The sequence below is a fragment of the Panthera leo genome, chromosome C1, assembly GCF_018350215.1.
Source record: "Panthera leo isolate Ple1 chromosome C1, P.leo_Ple1_pat1.1, whole genome shotgun sequence".
Taxonomy (NCBI): Eukaryota; Metazoa; Chordata; class Mammalia; order Carnivora; family Felidae; genus Panthera; species Panthera leo.
The window spans coordinates 218,665,569-218,690,710 of record NC_056686.1 but is presented as its reverse complement, the minus strand read 5'-3'; the positions used below and the strand labels follow the sequence as shown (position 1 = coordinate 218,690,710).

General features: G+C 57.3%; 1 long non-coding RNA gene across 1 annotated transcript; it reads right to left on the bottom strand.

Annotated features, from left to right (window-relative positions):
* Positions 1-2,810: 2,810 nt before the first annotated feature.
* Positions 2,811-24,896, bottom strand: LOC122226862. Its single transcript, XR_006205795.1, has 3 exons — positions 23,749-24,896; positions 12,494-12,675; positions 2,811-3,674 (listed from the first exon to the last, which is right to left on the bottom strand). It is a non-coding gene; the product is annotated as an uncharacterized LOC122226862 (long non-coding RNA).
* Positions 24,897-25,142: the final 246 nt, after the last annotated feature.

Sequence of the window (25,142 nt, the reverse complement as noted above, 5' to 3'; positions counted from 1 at the left end):
GACGGACCTCGGACCTCCCTGGGACACGGTCTGTGGACACAGGCCATTCCGGGGCAACAGGAGTCGGCCCTCCCCACCCCCCCAGCCCTGCCCCCTGCTGGGCTAAGGTGCCAGCAGGGGTTGGGGCCACTGACAGATATGGAATAGTGGATCCGTGGGTCAGCTCAACAGAGCGCTCAGAAATTTGGTCCAACATTATTCTGCGATTTTTCTGGAGGGTTTTGAAGGAGATTAACATTGAAACTGATAGAGAGAAACAGATCGCTCTTCTGAATGCGGGTGGGCCTCATCCAATCAGCTGAAGGGCTGAAAGGAACAACGAGACTGCAGAAGAGAGAGTTCCTCCTGCCCGACTGCCTTTGGAGCTGGAATATCGGGGCTTCCTAAGTGTCGAGCCTCCGGCCTTTGGACTGGAACTCACACCGTCCGCCGTCCTGGGTCTGCGGCTGGCTGACCGCAGGTCTGGGGGGCTTGTCGGCCTCCATAATCACGTGAGAGCACTCCTTAAAAAAAATGCATGTGTCTGTATAATTATGTGTGTATATACTACGTATATAGTGAATCGCGAATATATAGCTCTGTCTCTCTGGAGAACCCTCATCGACACAGGGCCCCAAGGCTGATCAAATGTCCCCCGGCTGTGGCCTCAGCCCTGGCTTCTCACATGGGTGCCAGCAGGACCTGCTTGGTACCCGCCTGCTGGGTGCCGTAGGCCCGCCCCTGCCACCCACCGGAGGGTGGACACCTGTCCCTTCGTGCACCCAGTGCCCCTCTCACAGCCCCTGACGCAGTAGCTGCTGTAAAAATACCCAGCCTGGCCATTCCCCGACGCAGACCCACCATCCTCCCACGGCTGGGCACCTGCGCCCCCTTCAGGCCTGGCCTCCACTGGGGGTGCATCCAGCGGCCACACCCCCCATCTGGGCAAGTCCCGCCTGGGATGGGACAGGGTGACTTCGGGGAACGCCCTTCCCTCCCCCCTGCCCAACATAGGGCTGCAGTCCTACTCCTGCTCCAAGGAGCTCGTTTCCTAGAGGACACCCTCCCAGGCAGAGGAGGGCAGACCCCCAGGCTCCGGGCTCTGCCTTCCTCCTTCGGAAGCTACCCCCTCCCCCACACGTGCCCCAAGGTGCTGCGGGAAATCAGGGCGATGTCAGGAGATGCCGAGAAGGGTGAACCTCGTGTGCACATCGACCCCACCTCGGATGTGACTCAGACGCAGAGACGGGACCAAATCGGGGTGTCCTCTGGCAGAAGCCAGCCCCCCAGATATCCTGGCCTCTTTGGGAAAAGTGACCAGTCACACAAGAGCTGTTTCTGCATGGCTTCTGTCATAGGTTAACCTGGTCACCCGGATCCCTGGGAAACGTTTCTCAGCCTCTGGCAAGTCCTGATAGAGCGTCCTGTGGGCGGGCACCTCTGGGTGGAGGTCCCCAAGAGGGAGAAGAAGCCACCGCCTGGTCCAGGGATGGGGACCACGGAGACTGCCACCCCCACCCTGGCTTGAGGTCAGGAGGAGGCATGCAGGAGGGGCCGTGGGCTCTGTGCAGAGGGCGTGTGGGCTGGGGCACAGTGGGGGTGCGGGCAATCCAGAAAGTGTCACTGGGAGAGCTAGTTGTGACCCCACATGCGGCTTTAGAACAGCCATGCCAAACCCCTCCCGTCAGACCCTCACCTCCCGCTCCTGAAGCCGATTCCAGTTCTAATCGACAGGTCACTGATTAGGATTTGCGTGAGCTCCTTCATTCGATGCTTAGTCTACTTTGGAGTTGCTGAAGTGAGTGAGCTTCCCGTCCGCGGGAGCATTCAAGCAGCAAAAGGCAGCCTGGATTTCAGCCAGACCTCTCTGCATGGGTCAGGATGTCGGGCCTGGTGGCATGGAAGGGGTCCTCCAGAAGGAAAATGTACCTAGGCCGTCCGTGGGTCAGACGAGGGGTGCTAACGGGCTGGGGGTGGGGGGGGATGGGCAGAGCCAGTCGCCGGGGCAGTGACGGCTGAGCGCTGCTCCCCACGCCTGGGCGGGATGACACCGGGACCTGCAGACCTGTCCCTGCTGTCCCTAGTCCTCAGCTCAGCTAGAAGAGCATCTCCAGAAGAACGGGAAATCCAGAAAGGAATCCCCTCTTTTACCTGCCTTCTCAACCCCCTGCCAAGAGGTGGCTCCCCTGCAGGGGGAGAAGGGGAAGGGCTGCAGCAGCCTGAGAGCCTGCCACTTGCACCCCGTCCTACCTCAACCCTGCCAAGTAGGGTCACTAGGAGCTCCCTCGCCCAAAGTCACCCAACCACCAAGAGAGGAGAGGGGAGCCCGTGGCGCCTCTGCTGGTCCTGCTGTGCAGGACGGGGGCGGCCCGCGGGGCTCCTGGGTCCTCCCTGGCTCCTGGCTGCTGCTCCTGCCCCGCCCTCACCTCCCACCCTTGGGGCACAGGTCCTCATTTGGGGGCAGAAAGGTTCGAGAGGGAAGTTAAAAACGTAACGGGTGTGGATTTTCCTTTGGGGAAAGAAGCGGGTTTGGAGCTGGGTAGAGGTGGTGGTAATGTGTTTCGTGATTGTGCTAAATGTTGCTGAAATACACGCTTTGAAACCCTTCGTTTTACCTTGTGTGAATTCCACCTCAATTTTTAAAAAGAGGGAAGGGGCGCCCGGGGGGCTCATTTGGTTAAGCGTCTGACTCTTCGTTTCAGCTCAGGTCACCGTCTCAAAGTTCGTGAGTTCGAGCCCCGTATCGGGCTCTGCACTGACAGTGCTGTCTGCTTGGGGTTCTCTCTCTCTCTCTCTCTGCCCCCACCCTGCTTGCTCTCTCTGTCTCTCTCAAAATAAATAAATAAATAGGCTTTAAAAAGAAAAAGAGGGGAAAACGGAGACAGAGTAGCAGCCGCGTAAGCGGACGTGGATGGGGCCAGGCCCGGTGCGTTACATCCCTCTACGTGCATGAGCTGAGCAGGTCGTAAGCCACCTGAGAGCCGGGGCCTGCGGTGGCCGCTCTGCACTGGGGAAAAGGGGATCGAGACCCCTGGGGTCAAGCGTCACCCCACCACGTCCGTCAGTGCCCCAGAGCAAGTGACACAGCCCTGGACTCCCGGGGGATAAAGCTCCAGAGGACAGCAGGAATCTCACGAGTCGTCCTTCGGGGCCGAGGAGATGCACGTCGGCAGCCGTGTCACTTGCACCCTGTGACGTGAGGGAAAGTCCACCTGCCTCCTCCCCCATCCCCCCGAGACTCACACAGGCCCAGCCAGGGGCCATCCTCAAAGCTGAGGCCCTGGCCCTGCGAGGGGACGGAAAAGGTCTCGGCATCCAGACAACGGAAGAGCGGAGACTGAGTCTGAAACTCCTCTTGGTCCAGAAATCTGTGCTAAAGAAATGACTCATTACAAACAGCAGAGCCTTCAAGTGAGACAGATGGGGAAAACTCTCTGAAATGTGCCTGTCTGCCATATTTAGAATAATTGCAATCCACTACATTAGGGCATCGGGTTTTCAGCAGCTAGCGAGCTGCTTGGGGTAAGAGGGGCGCACTTTTTTGGCAAATGAAGACGATGCTGAAAAGGCCAGTGTGTTGGCTTGTACTCAGTGCCTGTCACTCTCCCTTCGTCTCCGTGTGGCTGTATCCAGCCCCTCGTCGTATACCGCTCGCTGGTCAAAAACAAACGGCCAGCAAATTGAAGCCTGGAACCCTAGACGGGAGAGAAGAGAAGCGGGCAGTCACGGCCTTGCTGGGCCCCAGGGGTAAGCACAGCCGCCCCGGTGCCCTCTCTGCCCCTGCACGTCCGGAGAGCCTTGGCCCCAACTGGCCCCATGCCTTCCGTGCGACGGGGTCTCCACCCAGGGCTTGGCTCTTGACCCGCTCCTGCGATACCAGAGTCGTGTTTCTCCAAAGATTCGTGGAGGGAGAGTTTCACAGCGGGGACAGGACTTGCATGTGCCAACAACCTCACGCTACAGATGGGGCAGCGGAGTCCCCCCACTCACGCCCAAGGGAAGGAAGCTGGGCCAAGATCACCAGAATCAGGAAAACCCAGGCTTTCTCCCTGACAGTCTAGCTGTTGAATTCTGCTCCGTGAGGATCCAATGGAACCAGGGGGCTCCAGTCCCAACCACCCCTTGTTCCCGTTTTACTTGTGCAGATTCCCACCGAATCCCAAGTAACTAAATCAGTGCCGTGGAAATAAAACCAAGATGGCTCACCAAGCCGGTCATCGTTCTGGTAAGCTCCAAGTCCTTCTGACTCCTAGACACTCGGGGTCCTTCCATGAAAACCCAACCCTAGGGAGTCCCTGCGGCCCGTAGGGTTCATGAAGGGTAGCAGCCACTGACTGGAACGCTGGTTTCAGCAGCTCGGCCAACGTGCGCTACAGGGCAGTCACCTGTGTCGTTTCCACGCCCTCAGGGCCCCGTCCCTGTTCTTCCGCGTTCCCTTTCAGTCAGGGCTGAGCGGGAGTCTGTCCCTCTCGAGTTCCCACACAGCTGTCAGGTGCTACAGCCACTGCGTCCCAGGCCTCAGAGCCCCCGGGACCAGCGCCCTATAGAGTTCAGCCTTCCTCTGTGACGGGCTTAGCGTCGGGCTCACAAATGTGAGCAAGGCGTTGGTCACACCCGAGTGTCCACATTTCTTCAAACCTTGCTCTAAATTCCTTGGCGGTCTTGTCCAGATTGTTCTCAGGACCCCGAGCGGGGCCTCACGCGTCGCACGTGTTCCATAAACGCCCACTGAATTGAACGTTGCCTTAAATGCATTTCTAATTACCACTTAGTTAAATCATTTAGGGCCCCGTTTAAATTTCATTTTTATGATTCCACCGTCAAGAGCTGCCAGGTTGCCGGGCTGGCTCTACCCAGGGTCAGTTCCTGGGAACTGCCTGAATTGGTACTTTTACGCACAGGAGGACGACGCACCCCACCGGCTTTGCCCTCCTCCATCACATGGAACACAAGTGTGTGCGCCGCCCCACCCCCCGCAGCGGGCGCACGGTGCCTCGGCCACAACCCTGGACGTTCGTGCGGCCAATCACTGGCTCCAAAGCGCTCTGCACCTCCGCCTGGTGGACCGTCACCATGAATTTGGGATGCAGGTGGGGCCAGTGGGGCATCCCCTGGGGTGGCTGAGACCCTGCCAGGAAGGAGGCGCTGGGCTGAGGATCCAGGGTCAGGCTGCAGGCCAGTGCCTCAAGGGAGTCAGCGGTCAGCGGTCAGATGACAGACGTGTGGGATGTGACAGATGCGATCGGGTCTTCAATGCAGAGGCCAGTCCGGGGGGCCGCCAAGGCCTTACAAGCACGGCAGGTGCACAGGACCTCCGCTGGGACATCAGAGCTCCAGTCTCTTCCTGGACTTCAATCCCAGCGAGACTCTCATCGGCCACTGTGGCTTCCAGACCACACAACGTGGCTACAGTGGTCACAGCCCCCACCTGTGTCTGAGCGTCCCTCAGGTCACCCTCCTGGCCGTTCCCCGGGCTGTCTCAGCCCCTGGACCACTGGGAGCTGCTGCAGCAAACAATCGTATGGAATCGGAGGACTGGGAAGGCACCTGGCAAACTACAAACGCCAGAATATTTATGCATAAAGCAGGGAGGAGTTTGGTTTTTGTTTGGGCTTCTACAGAGTGTTCTTTATCACCGGTACTTTATCCTTCAGGCTTTTTGGATAAAATTGAAATATCTGACCTGGTAGATTTCCCTATAAAGCAGGTGTTCCAGCGGCTGCCCCCACCCTCTCTGGAAGCCGAGGGTGCTGGGAAGCGGTTGTCTCTGATGTCCTGGCCACTAGGAGGAAGGGTGGGGCCGGGGAGCACTTCAATGTCCCAGTTGGTCAGAGCGGGTCTCCCTCTGCCCTCAGCCCTCGGGTACATCCTTTGCTCTGGCCATAGGCCTTCGGGCTTCACCTGAGTGCCAGACCAGCTGAGAGCCAGCCCCTCCTGAGTCCCACCAGCCCCACCCGGGTCCTGGGCCCCATCTCCAAGCCTGACCTGCTCCCTGCCGGGAGGCCTCTTGGGGTGGGGCCTCAGCATGGCACAGACCCCGTGGAAGAGGCCCCTCAGGGTCAGAACAAACACCTGAATGAAGCGAGGGACAGCAGGCAGCCTCCCTGAAGCAAAGAGCCTGGGTAACGACGTCTGGGGACAGGATGACCTTCAGCCGTGGCATCTCAGTTACCCAAGCGAGACTGCTCTCGCGGCTTGGGATCATAAGAGCTGGGCTACTGCTGAGCCGCTGGCTTTCGGAAGGATGGGTCTTGTCATTTGTTGGCTGCGTTCAGAAGGCAGAGCTGTCGCTGGCTGGCTGGCTGGTCTTCAGAAGGAGAAGGTAACCGCTGATTGGCTGGTTTCCGGAAGGGCGGGGCAGTCACTGATTGGCTGGTTTCCGGAAGGGCGGGGCAGTCACTGATTGGCTGGCTTCCGGAAGGGCGGGGCAGTCACTGATTGGCTGGCTTCTGGAAGGGCGGGGCAGTCACTGATTGGCTGGCTTTTGGAAGGGCGGGGCAGTCACTGATTGGCTGGCTTTTGGAAGGGCGGGGCAGTCACTGATTGGCTGGTTTCCGGAAGGGCGGGGCAGTCACTGATTGGCTGGCTTCTGGAAGGGCGGGGCAGTCACTGACTGGCTGGCTTTCGGAAGCGTGTGTACCGGTGGGAAGTTGTTAACCAACTAGGTACAGTTTAAATGCAGCCCCGATGGTTAGTTGTTTGCTGTGGCCAAAACATCACCAGACTATTCCTGGGAGGAGAGCTCTTCTTGTTTACGCGTAGCCTTCCGACAGGAACACCCCAAGCTGGGTCCCTGGACCACCGAGAGAACCGTGAGCCCTCTTGCCCTGAAGCCCTAAGAGCTACCTTGCTCTAGTGCACACCTGGGCCAGGTGCTCACCATGACAGCCATTGGAGTTTGCTCTACTGTCACGGCTGCGGCCGAGTGTGACCCAACACACATGAACTCTGGGAGAAAAGCCTCAGTGTCTCCAGGAACCTGGGTTCCCTCGTCCGCAGGCGGTGAGATGGCATGGATCTCTACCGGGACTGTCACAAGGCCTCGATAAGACCACGCGTGTGAGGACTTAGTGGAGGAAGCCAGCGGAAGGCCAAGCCACCAAGGCTCACGTCTTCGGGGAGACGTCACCGAGGAAGCAGATGTGGTAGGGCTGGTCAGCCCCGTCTGCCAGAGGCATGTAGGGAATCCTACAGACTCCCAGCTGGCTTGCCCCGAGGAGCTGTTCCTCCCACAGGATGTGCCCAGGACAGGTCTCCTTTCCCTCTCTTTCTGTTGGTGAGCAGTTTGGAAAACACTGGGAATTCACGCCCCGGAACGTGATGTGCAAGGAAGGTCTCTCCCCCCAACAAAGATGTCCCCTTGCTTCCCACCACGCCACATCTGAATTCTGTGTTTGTGTTGGATCATAAGTAAGGCTGATCACGTTTTGTACCTAACGTGGAGTGACATCTTTTGAATCTCTGCATATTGCTGTTTTCACTAAGCCACATGTAACACTTCAGAGCGCCAAATGCTTTTTAAAAAATAGATCTGGCTCTGAGAGAGTGCTATAGAACAACACTGGTGGAATATGGCTTTTATGAAAACACAAAATGTTACCAAAAAAAAAAAAAAAAGAAGAAGAAGAAGAAGAAGAAGAAGAAGAATTGAAAGAATTCTTTGGAAAGAGATGTTTTGCAGAGACGTTCGCTCCGGGGCGTACTCCAGGGGTGAGTGCCCCTGGACACGAGTCATTCCCTTCAGCTCTGGATCTTGAAAACTTGCACAGCTCGGTTCCCCAGACTCAGACCAAACCCCACTTTCCACAAAGCAGAAGCGTCCCAGATTCTTCCGTGTTGTGCAGGTGTGGTCAGGATTAGTGAAAGGAGACGCGACATCAGAGCTCTCGCAAGTGGCCCTGCTCTCGCTTCTCGAAGCCCCTGGTCGACCTCGCCTTCCCGTCGCCACAGGCAGCCCTGACCTTGCCCCGTCCTTCTGCCACACCAGCCTGATAGCCCCAGGCCTGCATTCCAGGGGATTTGGTCCCTTACAAAGCATGGTCCCGGCCTCAGCACGTGCTCCCTGCCGCCCGGCCAGGCATCTGCGTGTTCCTCACCTGCTCCCCATCCTGTCCCTCCCCCAACTTGCTTGCACCCCCACACCTGCCCTGCAGCAGCCCCACCGCCTTCCCCGAGCCCCTCGCGGGGCCATCGGTGCCCTCCTGGGTCACAGACGGCTCTTGGCCTCCCCTGCACACTCTCCTCTCCAGGCTTCCCAGGGGCCTTGCTCTGCCAGGCAGGCCCTCGGACGTGTCTCCTGACATCCCACACCCTCTTCTCTTCTGCTGGCCCCCCGTTTACACACACAATGCGTTCTCCCATCTTAGAAGACGAAACTACAGACACAGTGGCCGGACCGGGGGTTGCCAGGTTCAGGGCGGGGCACAGAAGGATATGGAGGAGGCTCAGGGCACCTCCAGGAGGTGGGCGTATAATAGCGGTTGGCAAAACCCACGCCTCTTTAGGGCACAAAGTGAACCCTGGAGTAAACTATTGAGTTCGGTCAGTAATAATGTCTCTATCTTGGTTCACCCGCGGTTGATAATGGCAACTAGGGCGGGTAGGGAGGACCTACCATAACTCTCTACTTTCTGTACAATCTTTCTGAAAACCTACAAATGCTCTAAAAAATAAAATCTATTTTAAAAAGCCCTTCCCTTGCTGACTTTCAAGTAAATGGCACAGTAAGAATAAACGTCTAGCTCACAAAGTCCAGCGGCAAAGTCAGAACTGGGGAAGCCAGTGCCCTGCGCCCTGGGATCTCTGCCGGGAAGGTGCAGGTGCGTGTGTAGAGGCTCCCAGAGGAGCGGCCTGGTTCAGGTGGACAGATGGCATCGCTCCACTGACACCCCCTGTCTCAGAGGTGTGGGACAGGCGATAAGGGACCGCACAGGGCAGAAGGTGCAAGCGACAGCCAGGAGCCCTCTCAGGCCAAGACAGAGGTGAAAACAGCCGCTGCATCCCGCACAGAAAGCCACTGCTGCTAAACTGGGGGGGGGGGGGGGAGGCGGGGGGGCGGGGAGGAAGGATCCGCGGGGCCAGGTTCTCATGCGCCAGAGGGACACCCTCAGATGTGCGAGGTTCCCCAAGCACACCGCCCAGAGCCTTCCCAGAAGACTCTTCAGGGGGCAAACGCAGCCCTACCCAGAGCACAACCACGGGCCATGCGGGGAGCCGGACGTCACCATCACCGAGTCAAAAGTCCGCTGGGAAGCCCGTGTCCCCGTGTCACCGTCCAGACACCATCAGCACGGCTACACAAATGTTGACCAAGATTCCTTAAAGAGCATTAAGCTTCCCAATTAAGAGGCAAGACTCTGCTAGAAATAAATCCAGGATCCCTCTCGGCAATAACTGGGTAAGATTGCTATCAACCTGAAAAACCCCGATAGTAAATTGAAAATTTCCCCAAACGAACGGCTGTGCCGGCTGAAAGACCAAAAACATAAAAATCATGAGCATTTCCATATATTAGCAATATTAGAGAAACCTGAAGCAAACATCCTATTACTAGAAAACAGTATTTAGGGATGAATCTCCCAGGAATTCTGTACAACCTGTTCATACCTGCCAATGTGACTGAGGGACACGAAGAACATTTGAATCAGCGGAGACCCGTCTTTCTCCCTGTGGGCAAGGGCTCAGTCGTGAGGGGATACCTAGACCCCACCCGGCACGGACGGGTATGTTCGGTGCCATTCCAGTAGAAACCCGGTCACATTTTGGGACCAACTTGACAAAATAATTCTAAATTTTCTCTGAGAAAAATGAATTAGTCCGATTGGCCAAGAAACAGAATCTCGGAGGAGGAGGGACGACGAGAACAGTCTAGAACGACTAAGAACAGTGCCAGGTATCTACTACCAGAGCGGCTCTTCAAGTCCGTGATAATTATGTCAGTGGTCCTGACCAGGCCAGCCCTAAATCCAATGACAGGTGTCCTTGTAAGAGACAGGAGAGGAGAAGCCACATGAAGACAGAGACCAGAGCAGTCAAAGCGAAGGAAGCCAGGGGCCCCCAGAAGCTGGAAGAGACGGGATGGATCTTCCCGTAGAGCCTCTGGAGGGAGCACAGCCCTGCCCATGCCTCGAGGTACACCTTTCAGCCTCCAGAGCTGGGAGAGAGTAAATTCGTTACTGTAAACCTCCCAGTTTGTGGCCATTTGTTAGGGCAGCCAAGAAAACTGATACCATGGTCTCGGGGACAGGTGCCTGTTAAAGGCCAGCTGGTTGGTGTTCCTATTCTGGCACGTCCCTCCCCGTCCCTCAGACCCTCAAATTCCCACAGAACCTACAGCTGCCTTCTGTCGCGGATGTTTGCTCTTGGGAAAGGTCCTAGCAAGGACCCACACACACAGGGTCCACATGGGGTCTGTGGACCACACAGTCAGTGTCCTGGGGGCACCAGAAAGCATTCTGCACCCCACAAACACTGCTCGTGAAGGCTGCCCCCAAATCAACACCAGCGCCCCCACCCATGATGGCCTGTTCATCACCTTTCAGGTTTCTCAGGAGGGATCGCTCTGACCCCCACATGCAGAGACACCCTTGAGCTCTCTGAGGTGCCTCCCTGGCTGGACCAGGCTCCAAGCCCACCGGGGCAGCTCCAGACATCCGAAGGTCGTCCTCCCAGATCCTCCCACCAAGGCCAGTCTTGCCCTCCTCCCCAGATAGGTGCCCACTCCCTACCAGTCCTTCGGGGGGCAGGTCTAGCCTCAGTGTTTAACACTGACTATCGTAACCGCCTGCAACAGACATAAACTTTCACTCTTTATGAAACAGACATCGGTGAGGAAAGGACGGATTAATCAAAACTGATGCTGGGGAAAATTGCCTTACTTCTTTGGGGAAAAAGTGAAGTCCATCCAGAGACAACAACATAAATCCAGACAGATGCAGAGTTTAACACTAAACATGAAACCACACAAGAAGCTTATAGCACGTAGGTGGGTATCAGTCTGCGTGATCGATCTGGGTGAGAGAAAAGCTTTTCTATTCCCAAAGCCCGAAAAAGAAAACCACCAAGGAAAACACTGAAAACCCGGCTACATAATAACGGAAAAAAAAAAGCCACTGTTGGGGCACCTGGTTGGCTCAGTCGGTTAAGCATCCAACTTCAGCTCAGGTCATGATCTCACGGTCTGTGAGTTCGAGCCCCACGTCGGGCTCTGTGCTGTCAGTTCAGAGCCTGGAGCCTTCTTCGGATTCTGTCTCTCTCTCTCTCTGCCCCTCCCCCACTCATGCTCTGTCTCTCAAAATATGAATAAATGTTAAAAAAAATTTTTTTTAAAAGCCACTGTTAACTTCAAAAGTAAATTAAATAAAAAGGCGAGGAAAAATACCTTCTGCAAACATAACGAATCCAGGTTTAATACCATTAATATCGAAAGAAGCCTCGGACGTGAGTAATGTGGTCAGCAGTGTCTAAGATGGCCCAGGCGACCCCACCCACTGGGGCCCACCTCCTCCTGTCGTCTCCTCCCGCTGAGTGCGGGCCGGTCCTGCGACTGCTTAGAAGAAAGATGATACAACGAATGACGGTGGCGACGCTCTGGTTATGTTTCAAAAGACCGCAACTCCCCCTTGCTAGCGCTCTCACTGCCGCCCGTCGGCTAGCGTGCTTCTGTGAAGCCTGTGCCACGTCCGGGGCTCAAGGGACTGGGGGAAGTCTGTGACCAACGGTCCACACTGCTGCCAACAAGCAAGTGAGCAGGGAAGCAGATCCGTCCCCAGTGGAGCCTTCAGATGAGACCCCAGCCCGGGCCTGCATCTCGTCTTGTAGCCTCGTGAGACCCTGAGCAGAGGACCCACCTGAACTGTGCCCAGAATCCCGACCCACGGAAATAAATGTGTGCCGTTTCAAGCCACTCCATGTGTGGTGATTTATTACACAACAATCAATATCCAGTTGATTAGTTGGTTAATTAGAGCTGGACGACCTCCCACTTCCAACCAGGATCCCTCTCGTGCTTTACAGGTGACCCCTCTCCTCTAAGGGAGAGTCCCATGAAACCTGCTTCCCAGCAGCGTCTGTGCCCACCCGGAAACAGCCTCAGCAGGTCAGGGGCCTCTCAGCACTCAGTCTCTGCAGAGAGGGCTACAAGGCAGCAACTAAACCCAAAAGGGGCAGGTTCCCTCTCTCTCTCCAGGAAGCGGGCCTGCGGGAGCACTTCCGGGCTGTCCCAAGGGCAAGGACTTCAGGGACCTCCCCTCACTATAGGGTACAGAGAGCTTCTCGGCAGTGGCGGGTGGGGGGGTCGGATTCCCAAAGTGGGTGGTGGGGAGAGAGAGACACGGCAGCACGCCCAGGAGGAACACAGCCCGAGCTCGTGGGAGACGGTCTGGAGCAGCAGAAGAGGAGGGCAGGGGTGGAGGGGGCAGGTCCCCGCCTCTGCTGCCCAGGTGCCCTCCAACGGCTCCCCGTTCTCCTCGGTGCCCCAGCCCCACTTTTCACCCTCTTAGGGCAGCGTGTGCACCTGTTGGCTGGGGCGGGCAACACGGTGGCGCTCTCCGGGCTGGGCGCGTCGGGGGCTGGTGCTGGACCACGGACGCCGGGCTGGAGGACGTCCGCACGGTGCAGACCGCGTGAGGTTCAGGATTGTGTGTTTCTTGGGGGAGGGAGCAGGGCCATGCAATCTGAGCTCATCTTCCCAAGATCCTAGGGTGGAAACACATAATCTTTTAATTAAAATTTGACTGAATTTTAACTTGAATTTCCCCATCTGCTCCCCTCATTATGCCTAACCCTAAACCTAACTCCAAGCCATCTGTGTTCCTGTCTCATTAGGTTGAGTTGCTGGAGTGTTTGTCCGATTCCTGCAGGCGCCGTGAGCCCCTCGCAGAGAGGAGCTGAGCCGGGGACGCTCTGGGTCTTCGGAGGCAAACACACGCCCGCCTCGCCGGGGGTCTCAGAAAGGCTGTGGCACAAAGGCTTTATCAGCAGCGATCGGACGGGTGGACAGAAGCCTGGACCAGAATCAGCGCCAGCAAGGGCTCGGGCTCAGCGTGGACGCCCTGCTCTGATCGCTGAGAACAGACGAGGCAGTGGGTGCGTGACGTCGAGAAGCAGCGGGGTGGACCGAGCTGAGGGTCCTTATCTCACAAACATGACACCGGAAGCCGCCCACCTGTCGTCGGGACGATGCCCCAGAAGCTGCTCGGCTCCTGGCCCGCGCTCCCCACCGTCTACTGCGTGCTTGCCCCAGCGAGCGCCCCACGCGTGCCCCCAGCGCGAGTCCCAGCGGGCGATCCTGCCATCAGGTTGCAGCACAGGAGCCGGCTTGCAGTCCCGCCTCAGACCCGCTGTCTCGCCAGGCCCGCGCTTCCTGTCCGAGCGCGGGGGCGGGTGGGCACCTGCCTCCTGGGATGTGCCCCGTGCTGTGCTGCCTGCTCCTCGCGGGACAAGGGGCTGTGGCGGGGCCCACGGGGCCTCGCCCCCCCCGGAGCAGACTCCTTAAGCAGACAGACCTCATAAGCTCTTGCGCCGGAACCAGAGAAAACACACGCGCTTGCACAAAACTGGGCATCGTGGCCGGAGGATAATCCGACGCAAACGCACACACTCATGCGTCGTGACAAGCGGCTCCCGGAACATAAAAATGTCAGCGAAGAACAGGACATTTCTGGAAATTCTGGAGACACCGCAGGGAGACCTGGCTTGATCGTGGGCAGCGTCACGGCTCCAACCTGAATCGTTTGCCTGGAGCCACTGAGATGTGGGCAGGAGGAGGAAGGGGAAGGGGTGGGGCTCTGCGGCCTCCTCCCCGCTCTCAGGGGGCCGAGGGTCCCTCCCCGATCTCTCCAGACGCGACAGAATGAAGTGCCGGGCAAGACAGCAGGGCCCTTGACAGGTGCAGCACGAGCACGCGCGGAACACGCGTGCATATGTGTGTGCCTGCTCGTGGCACTCACCCCGTGCCGGACCGCCTGTAGGCACAAACGCATCTCCCCCCTCTCGGACGCGGGCACCGTCGGGTCCCTGCTTCGCGGCTGGAAGAATGGAGACCCAGGAGCAGCCAGGTGGCCTGTGCAGCCACACGGGGTCCCCACGGCTGGGTCCCCACGGCTGGGTCCCCGCGGCTGAGGGCCGACCACTGGCTCCATGATGGGCGTGTGGCCCCAAATCCAAGTCTGGCTGATGGTGGCACCCTCCCCCCACCAGGCTCCTCTCCCCACCCCTCACCACGCACATGCACACACACACACTCTTAATTCAGAAGGGTAACACAGAACTTCAGCGAGGGAGCAAGAAATGACCGTTTTAAAATCACAAATGCCCATCAGTCCATTAAAAAATGGGGACCCATAGCAGGGACCTGAGGCAGGTCTGTGCCTGACGCCCTCACCACAGCGGCCCTCGTCAGTCCCAGAGGACGATTCAGGGGGATCCGAGGCCACAAGGCCCTAACCCTTGGGCTGGATCCCAGCCCTGTGCCTCTGTGTCCCATGTTGCCCCTGAGAAACCAGAAGTAATTTCAGGCTTTGGCTGAAGAAAAGCTCGCTAATTATGGAAGAGGAGAGACCATTTCTGCTCTCGGCAGGAGGCATATTTACTTCTTTGCATGAAGGTATTTCTAAACACAGGTAATTACAAAAATCATTACCCTCTCGAACCAGCGTGGGAAACCATATGGTCGGTAACACATTCATAAATAATTACCCTGTGCAAGTTCTCTGAAATAATATTTCCTATTTGTCTTACACCTTCTGCAAAAAATGAATCTTTCAGCACTCTCTCATTCGGAAAACAGGCTGACAGCACCCCTCTAGCAGAAGAGAAGGGAATGACTAGAATCTCAGGCCCACCCACCACCTGGAAGAGGGGCTCCAAGGCCTCAGGGCCCAGCCTGGGAGCCTGAACCTCGGCCTCCAGCCCCCCGAGGGCCCCGCTCCCTCCTGCAGGAGTTAAGCCTGATTAGAGCCTGTCAGGACCAGCCACGGGGCCTCTGCTGGTTGTTTTGTAGACGATGTTTGTCATATGTGACGGAGAACGTCAGGCCTATACCAGCGTGGCTATAGGAGCCTCAGGACCCCGGGTCCCTCCTGCGGTGCCCGGGGAAGGGTCCAAGCAGTGAGAAGACGGTACACTTGGGCCAGGTCAGGCGCAACGGTGAGTGAGCCACTCGAGGCTCTGGCCCCTTTCCACCCCACCACACCCTTCCCGCCACCTGCCTGCTCCCCACGGTGCAGGGTCCCGCTTTGGCTTTCTTGGATCCTTGCCGGGCTGTGTCCTCCTTCTGGCTGTCCCTTCACCTTCCCAGGGTCTCGGTGTCCTGTATGTTTTGCTCAAATTCAGATAGCAAATACTATTTGTAACTCCGCTGGCGAGGACACGGGAGCATTCTGCAAAATTTTTTTTTGTTTTTTAATTTGTTGAGACTTGTTATGTGGCCTCATATGTGATGTGTTCTGGAGAATGTTCCACGTGCCCTTGAAAAGTATGTGCATTCTGCAGATTTAGGGTGGAACGTTCTGAATATGTCTGTTAAGTCCATCTGGACGAGTGTGTCATTCAAAGCCACCGTTTCCTCGTTGATTTTCTGTTTGGACGGTCTACCCACTGACGTTAGTCCCCTCCAGTTATCGTATCCATTAGTTCCTCGATGTTGGCTCTGACCTGTTTTGTGTATTTGGTGCTTCATGTTGGGCGCATAAACACTCACGATTGTTTTATCCACGTGTAGGGTTATCCCCTTTATGTTTATGTAGCGTCCTTCTTAATGTCTTGTACAGTCTTTGCTTTAAAGTCTGTTGTGTCCGGCATTAGGGTGACTTTCTGTCTGAAACGAGTCTCTTGTAGGCGGCAGAGAGATGGGTCTTGTTACCCATTCTGTCACCTGACGCCTTCTGACTAGAGCATTTGGTCTGTTTACACTCAGAGTAATTATTGACAGATATGTACTGACTGGCATCTTGTTACCTGCTTTGTGGTTGTTTCTAGAGATTTTATCTGATGTTCTCCTCTCCTCTTGCTGTCTTTCATGGTTTGTTGGCTTTCTTTAGCGGTGTATCAAACTTTCTTAATTCTCTCTGTAGATAGAGCTTTCACATTTAATAGAATCCCCCCAGCCTGCTTTTCATGGGAAACAAGTCTGCACCTTCGAGGCTCTCCCGGCCCCTCCCAACACCAGCGCCTGGCCTCCCCATCTCTTCAGGGCCGCCGCCCAGTGTGGGCTTTTGTGGTTTGCCCGGAGCGTGTTGACCTCTGCCCATCCCCTCATCCGTGGCAGTGTTCACCCAGGAAACTGGCGCTCACAAGAAGGGCACCTGGCGGATAACCACGTGACAAGATGGCCACCCTGCCTTTGCATCTGGATGACGCCTTCCATGGGCAGAGGCCCTCTTTGTCCACATCCTTCCTCCAACTTCTGCTCTTGCAGACCTTTCCAATGGGTTCAGTCTTCACTCCACAAACACGTGTTGGGGGGTGGGCTAGGCTAGGGGACCCAGCAGGGACCAGGTCATCACACATGGCTTCTGGAAGATTCTCTGTGACATTAAACTTTTTACAAGGATGCATCTTGTCCCATCAGCCTCTGCCGACTCAGTACGACAGGGATTCCACAAGCCCTCTTTTTCCAATTCCAAAAAAGTCCCTTAACGATGCCACTATAATTTCTGAGCTTTCTGATGTGGTTCTTTTTTTTTTTTTTTTTTAACTTTTTTTAATGTTTATTGTTGAGAGAGAGACACAGAGTGCAAGCAGGGGAGGGGGCAGAGAGGGAGGGAGACACAGAATCGGAAGCAGGCTCCAGGCTCCGAGCTGTCAGCACAGAGCCCGACGCGGGGCTCGAACTCACGAACCACAGAACCCGATGTGGGACTCGGACTCACGACCTGCAAGATCATGACCTGAGCCGAAGCCGGACGCTTGACCGACTGAGCCCTCCAGGCGCCCTGATGTGCTTCTTTTGAAGGCGCAGCCATTATTAGCCGGTTGGCTCTCTGTGTGCCAGGCTCAGAGCGCTTCCAAATGCCGCTCCTTTATTTAAATTTATTCTGATTCCTTTCTGTCCTGGATCTGCTGCCTGAGGTATCTCCTGTCTCGCTCACTGAAAAGAGGCGTTGCTGATTCTAACCACGCTTGTGATGGCCGCCGTTACTCCCATGATGCACCTTTCCCGTCCAGACCCTCTGCTGTTGGCAGGTGCGAAACACACCTACGTTTCTTTTAGGATGAATTATGCCCATCCTCTAAGAGGCTTCTGTTGGAGAAACTTGAGATCAGCGTTGCTGGTTCCAGGTTCCAAGTGACTGCTTTTCTTCTTCCCATTCTACGGGGGAAAATTATCCCAAATTTTCTCCCTCTCCCTCTCTCACTCCTCTCTCTCTCTCTTTGAGGTTTCGTTGTTGATTTGCATGTGGTTCAATATTTCAGATACGAGTCGGATGGTCAGATCCGTGCCTGACGCACAGTAGGTGTGCGTGCTAATCACGGCACTGGGGTTGCCACAGAGCATCTGTTAGATACTCTAAGGTAACTGAAGGTCAAGCTCTTGGCATTATTATCCATTACGCCATCCCAGGGGCCTCTGGGTTGACCAGCTGAAATCCTACTTGGAGAAGGCTCTTATGTGCATCTCTGAACTGTGGGTTTCTCTGGACTCGGTGGCCCCAGCTGAAGATGCTGGAGAGAAGAGAGCTGAGGTGGCTTGGTCTTTGGAGCCCCGGGGGCAGACCCCACCAGAGGCGACTATTGGGCCAGAAAGCCGCAGACGGCCCCCACTGTCCAGAAGAGCACATACCACCAGTACCTTAGGAAACGGGCATCTGATGCGTCCGCTGGGCAAGCAGATGTCCTGTTAGCAATAAGCCCGGTGCCCGTGGGTCGCAGCCCCACAGAGCCGTGGGATGAGGTGGTCTTGTGACTTGTAGATTTCTGACTTGGCGTGTGTTCCAGTGGACACACGGTGAGTCTGACCGAGTGCCGAAGGGGCCTTGATGCCCGTTTCATGCTCCATCGTCTCCTTTCTGCCCTGGTTGCTTTCCTGCAGGTTCGTCTCAGGGCCGAAGATTACGACCAGCGAGGCTGCGCCTGGCCAGCGAGACAGCAGCAGTGTGGCTGCGGGCCACCCGGACGCATCGTCCGTCGCTGACGTGCCGTCTGACCTTGCCCTCCTCCTGCCGCGGCCCGCACTTCGTTCCGCGGCACATCTGACGGCAAGATCGAGCTACATGAGCGTTGCTCAGAAAGTGACTCACACCCATGAAAATGAGGGGGTCTAAATAGCACTCATAAGCTATTTTTAATGCACTATGAGCGATACGTCTGCTGACACAGAGATTGTCAGGGAAACAGATTTACTTAAAGTGTTGCGTAAACCCACCATAGCTACGACTTGGCACAGATATTGAGTATCTTATATCAATGGGACAAAGTTCAGATAATCACCGTAAATGTGAATTTCGCCAAGATGAATCCATTCAGAATTAGCAGGCTGATGAAGCAGGGCAGGACAAGTTGTTTTTCCTGAGAGGAAAGGGATCTAATTGATTGAAAATTTTCTCAAAATTTTTTTAGTACATTAGTACTATTTTTCAGCTTTTTCGAGGTCTAGCTGAGAAATGAAAAGAGTGCTCGTTGAAGGGGGGCAGCGTGAGGTTTTGAAGCACGTGCACAGAGTGACAGGGTCACCGCCACCAAGCTAACTGCCTCTCCATCCCGTCACGCCGCTAACATTTTCTTTCTGCCCGTCGTTTTCGTGGTGAGAACGCTTAGAATCTACTCCCTTAGCGAGTTTCAAGTAGACGACACAGGGCCGTGCGCGTCAGTGAGCGTGCTGGCCGTGGGCCGCCCCGTGCCCGCCTCGCACGACGGGAGGCTACACCCTTTGACCAACGTCTCCCAGCTTCACGCATCCTCAGCCGCTGGCGACCACGGCCCTGTCCTCTGTGTCTGTGACTTTGACCATTTCAGATCTCGCAGTTAAGGTGACGGTACGGAACGTTTGTCTTTCTGTGTCCGGCTTATTTCTCTTCGCGGAATGCCCTCAGGGTCCATCCCTGTTGGGGCAAGTGACAGGATTTCCTTCTTTTTTCTAAGGCTGAAGAAAATCTCATGTGCGCTATGACATCTTTTGTTTTGAGAGAGAGCACGCACGCGCGTGCACGTGACTGGGGGAGGGGCACAGGGAGAGACAGAATCCCAAGCAGGTTCCACGCTCAGCCCAGACCCCCACGTGGGGCTCGATCCCACGACCCTGGGATCACGACCTGAGGTGAAACCAGAAGCCGACCGAGCCACCCAGACGCCCCTTTCAGGGCATCTCTAGCCACCGACCTGCCGAAGGACAGTCGGCGGTCTCCGTGCCCGGCTGTCGTGGATGATGTGCCCCAGCGGACGTGGGGGTGCTCGGCTCTCCAGGGCCCTCCTCTCCTTTCCTTTGGATATGGACCCCGAGTGGCGGTGCCGCTCACATGGCCGCCCTGCACACACTGTTCCGGGACCGCGGCTGTGCGTGCCAGCGGCCCACGCGGGCTGCCCCTTCCCCACGGCCTTGTGGGCACTTGGCAACCTTCTGGCTGTTTGAGTCCAGCCACCCTGACAGGTGCGAGCTGGTGTCTCATCGTGGGTTTGATTCCCATCTCCCGGATGAGGAGTGATGCGGGGCATCTCTGCAGAGCCTGCCGGCTGTGGGAGGTCTTCCCCGGAGAAGCGTCTAGTCAGGTCCCGTGTCCATTTTTTACTCAGGTTATTTACGGGTTTGCCCGCTATTTTGCTACTGAGCTGTAGGAGCACCTCACAGTGTTTGGATGTTAACCCCTTATCGCACAAGCGGTTTGCAAGTCTGTTCTCTGATTTCACAGGCTGCCTTCTCACCCTGTTGCTGCATTTCTTATTAAGATGTTTTATTTTATTTTTGAGAGAGAGAGAGAGAGACAGAGTGTGAGCAGGGGAGGGCCAGAGGGAGAGGGAGACACAGAATCCGAAGCGGGATGCAAGCTCTGAGCTGTCAGCACAGGAGCCCCACGCGGGGCTCGAACCCACGAACCAAGAGATCATGACCTGAGCCGAAGCCAACGCTCAACCGACCGGGCCACCCAGGCGTCCCATGTTGCTACACTTCTAACAAGTTCCCTCGGTGCTGGTGCTGGGGGGCCAGGGACCCCACTTCAAGAACCGCTGGCTCCCGGGGGGTTCTGGGCTCCGTTAGTCCTTACCCCCCACGTGTCAAACACACTCTGTGATGCGTACTCCCTGCTTCAGGTTGTTCTTTTTAAGTTTCAAGGAGAAACTTGCGGACACGAGTCCCCTAAGGGTCCCAAGAGAGGCTGGTGGCACTTCACACCCTGACCGGGGTGCTCCCTGTGTGCTCTGTCACCAGCAGAAGGGACAACAGGCGTGTCCCAAACAGCCGGCGTCTGTCCTTGCGGGGTGGGAATGGGACCTGAGTACAGAGCCCCCAGGGACACAGACCCCAGCATCACATGCACCCTGATGGGGCCCCGTGCCCAAGACAGACGTGGTTTGATCCGGCCCCCAGGAATGACTCTGCCACGAGAGGCAGCAGGGCAGTGTGTTGGGGGGGGGGGGACAGGGGAGGGGACACCAGAGCTTGTAGGAGACCCCGTGGTGGCTCGGAACCAGCCAGCGGTCATTAGGATCCCTGCCCACAGCCTCCCCAGCAGTGACCCCACACAGTCTCTGTGCCCCAGTGACGCCTCCGTTTGCCCCAAGCCTGTCCCCAGGCACCCCCACCCCTTCGGTTTCCAAAAACGCTCAAGGAGCCAGGATTGTAAACTGGGTTTGGGGAAGGCGGGTTTTTGTTTTTTGTTTTTTTTTGGTAACTGAAGTGAAATTCACACAACATCAAATTCACCATTTTGTAAAGTGTGCGAGTCAGTGGCATTTCGTGCATTCAGTGCCGTGCAAGCGACAATTCTGTCTGGTTCCAAGACACGTCACCCGGTCCGTTCTCTCCCCTCCTCGGCCCTGAGCGGCCACTGGCTTGCCTTCCGTGTCCACGACGCCTCCCATCGCACATCCGTACCCTACGTGGCCTCGCGTCTGGCTCTTTGACCAGACGCCGTGTGTCCGAGGCCCCCCCACGGGGCACCCTGCGTCCACACCTCACCCCTGCCTGTGGCTCAACGGCCGCCCCCACGACGGGCAGCGTGTGGGACACCAGGACCCTCACCAGCCGCACTCCTGCTCCTCTGAGGCGAAGGCAGTCGCAACACTTTTAAATTTGACAATGGGGGGTGTGTTAATGACCGACTCATGCTGCTTCCACTTTTAACCTGTAACAATTGAGGTTAGCTTGGTTGTGAGAGTGACCTGCTTCGGCAGACCCGTTTAGACGGCCCACGAAGCCGGCAGTGCCGCACGGGGACACGGCCCCGCTGCACGCTCCGGCAAAGTCCCAACACAGAGGAGCTGAGTGTGAGGGCCACGGCCACGGCCACGTTCCACGCCCACCCCGCTCAGGCGCAAATCCAAGCCTGCGCTGCCGGGCTCTGAACCTTCGCTGGCTCCCCGCTGCCTTCTCACCCCAACCTAGCCAAGCCCCGTAGCAAGAACTTCTCGGGCCGGTCCAGCTCGCCCGCAGCTTTTCACAGAGTCCCCCTTCCTCCCCGCCCTGCAGCACAGGGTCTCCCCCACATTCCCTCGGCGTCTGCTTGTCCGTGCTTCAGCCCGTCCAAACCGCCAGCCCCCACCCCACTGTGTCGCCACCTCCCTGTGGGTCCCTCCTCCCACCCAGAGCCTGGCAGCGTGGACCCACCGCGGACACTCGTGCCGAGCGTCCACCTTGTCCCACGTCACCGTTCTCCCTGCTGACCTGGGACACTTCTCTGCCCACCTTGGGCTATGCCCCTGATGACCTGGGACCGCCAGTCTCCTTGCCTCCAGCTCAGTCCCCAGGCTCCTTTGATCCCATAGTTCAGGTGCATCCTTCCGGCTCCCTGGACCCTGCAACCCGGGGAGAATAGAGCGTTTGGGGAGCATCTGAGCTCCCCCCACTCCTAACCAGTGACGAGGGCACATGGCGTTTGGTGGGAGTCAATGACCCTCACGCCCACTGTTGGGTCCACACAGCGCCCTCCAGTCGCTACATCCACGGGCAGCTCAGTGCCCTGGGTGTGCTGGTCACGCAAAGGCGACGCTGTGGTGCCCCGAGCGCGCTGTCAGCCGCCCCGCCTCCGTCTCTCCAGGGCTCTCTCCTGCCCCGTCTCCAGGAAACCCCAAGTCCGTCAGGCGGGAGGACGGACCACCCAGGTCCCACGGTCCGGAGCCTGGCGAGCGGGGCCTGCTCCGCGCACGGCCCGTGGCCACGCTCCTGCCGGAGCCCCGGGCTTTCCGTGGGCTCCGGGCAGAGCCGGCCCCCAGCAGGCATTCACGGGGCTCGTAGGTGCTTGTCCTTGTCTGCCCAGGTCACCAGTCCCGCCAGCTCAGCTGCCACGCCTCCCGCCGTGTGCCCAGCTCCAGGGCCGCCACACGGGCTCCACCAGGAGCAGGAACAAGTATGGCACCGTCCACAGTGCGAGCCAGAGAGCAGCCAGTCGTGCAGGGTCGTGGACAAGGGAAGGACCCCAGTCATAAGAGGCAGCTGACAAAGGAATCCGACCCCACCGGGAAGCTTTGTGAGGGTCCTCCAAGAAACCAAGCCTGAGCTAAGCTCTGGAGGAGGAGCAAGACTCACACAGAAGAAACTGAGAGGAGGGAAGAGAAGTCCCGCGAGGGCAGCCCGTGCAAAGGCCCCGTGGCCATGGGGAGCACGCCCCAGAAAGGAAGAGCCCAAAGTGGCTGCGGTGCCCAGAAAAGGGGGGTCTGTGGTGGGAGATGGGGACAGACAGGCAGAGACCGCGTCTGCATGGCCTTATCTATCAGGTCAATTAACGGTGTCAACCATTTAAAGGAGGACACCTTCAAAGAGAGTTTGGAGAGCCTGCAAGAACCCCACGAGCAGATGTCGGGTGAGGGGTGGAAGCCCAGAGAAGGTATCTGGGCAGGAGGGTAAATATGGAGCCTAGCGTGCAGGCACAGGTGGGCAGGGGGCACGGGTTAGCTTGCCCAGAGAGAGGCTGTCAGGGACGAGGGAAGGACGCGGCCGGTGCCTGGCTGGCCTCCAGCCTCCACCCGCCAGAGAGACAGAGACGAGCCCACGGGAGCACAGAGAGTCGGGAGGCAGGAGAAAAGCAGGGGCACCACTACCTACCCCCCACTAACTGGGCCCGCACTTCAGTAGGCTCTTTCTTTCTTTGTTAAGTTTGTTTATTTTGAGAGAGAGAGAGAGAGAGAGAGAGAATGGGGGAGAGGCAGAGAGCGAGGGAGAGAGAGAGTCCCAAGAAGGCTCTGCACTGACAGCACACAGCCCGATGCGGGGCTTGAACCTACGAACCGTCAGATCGTGACCGGAGCCAAAATCAAGAGCTGGGTGCTCAACCGACCGAGCCCCCCAAGCGCCCCCAATGGGCTCTTTCTACCACCCACCCACCAGCCGAGTCATCCTCGAAAAACGTGTCCCCCTCCTCAAAATCCTTCCAAATGTTTCCACTGCAGGTGGAATCCTTCTCCGTTTTCTTTCCCGGGCCCCCAAGCCCCGCGTGTCCCGCCCTCACGGTGTCGGTGGCCTCGTGCTGCGCACCCCGCTCTCCAGGCCCCCCGGCCCGAGGACACAAAGTACCCTCATCTCCCCCAGGCCTCGCGTTAAGGCCTCGGCCGCCCTGCCCCCCCACCGTGGGGCTTTGATCTCGCGCACTTTGCGCACGGCAGCCCCCCATGTTTGCTTACTTAATACACGTCACATGCGTCCTTGGTAATTGTAGGCTGCTGTGGCTGCGTCTCACCCGCAGTTGGAAGGTCCAAAAGCAATTACCATGCAGCCTCCCTGTGCTTAGGAAGACGGGGCAATCACCGCTAATGACACAGCACTTACTGTGTGATCGCCCCGCCGCTGCGCCGTAATTACTATGTAATTAAGTGGTCACCAGTTGCCATGTAAACACGGCTCGCGCTGGATGCGTCTGTGGCTTAAACAGCCCTGCGCACTCATTTTAATTGCAAAGCGTGGAATGGAAAACGGTGGGCTGGCATACGCAGAAAACCCAGGCCCGGAAAAAACGTAAGGACCCTCGGGAAAGAGGAAGATGTCGTTTCGCACATCAGCTCTGCAGGTGTGGGGTCGAGAGGCACAACGCGGACCCTGGCTGTCCCCGCGAGAATACTGCCGGTGCCACATGCAGAGCACTTTGCAAACTGCAAAGTGCCAGCCAAACGCACGGACCGGATGATGGCTGGGTGGTCCCTTTGGGACTTTAGTTTTAAAGAGAATGCATTCCAGACCGTCCAACCAAATGCCCTAAGAAGGACCCTCTGTTTCCCAGCATTAAAAAAAAAAAAAAAAAAAAAAATTCCTGCCTCGGGCAGTTCGCAATCTCTGTTCCACGTCTTCAAAGCCCCAGGACTTCCAAACAGCAGAGCAGGGGGTTCTTCCCCACATCCAGATACCCCGTGAGTGCCAGGACGGCGGACGCCCCAAGGACGATGTGCGGGGGGCAGACACTCCTCGCTCTACCGCTTTGGATGTAAAGAGGCAGCCCCCCAGGATTCTCCGTTCCCACCGCACTCGCCAGGCGAGGAGGGACGCAGGCTGGAAGCCATCTCGTCCCACGGCACAGGCCACCGGGTGTCCTCCAGGCGGGGGGACGGAGCCCCGTTCTCCTCCTGAGACCTCCACACCGCCCGTGTGCAGCGGAAACTGGGGTCTCCTCCTGGGGCCTCCGGAATGACAGAGGTCAGAACAGACCCCGGGGGAACCAGGTCCTTCATATCCAGGAGGACATCCTGGGGCCGCGGCACGGCCCGGCGGTCAGTGAGGCAAAAACGCTGGTCAGCGGACGACCTCCCCGTTGGAAAGGCAACGCCAACGGCCACTCCTTGCTTCCCTCCACCCTCTGGGGTGATCGCGTGCGTGACGTGCGTGATCACGCATCCAGATCACGTGTCCAGGGCTGGACGCTCCGGCCGGACGCACGCCCTCTAGAGGCGGGGAGAGAACTCTACCAAGAGACAAGGGCCGGGGACGTCAGTTCAGTTTGTGGGGATCCAGTGACCAGGCCACGCTGGGACATTCCCTCCAAAGTACAGACCACGGATCCTGTGCCTCCCACCAGGGAGAAGAAGGC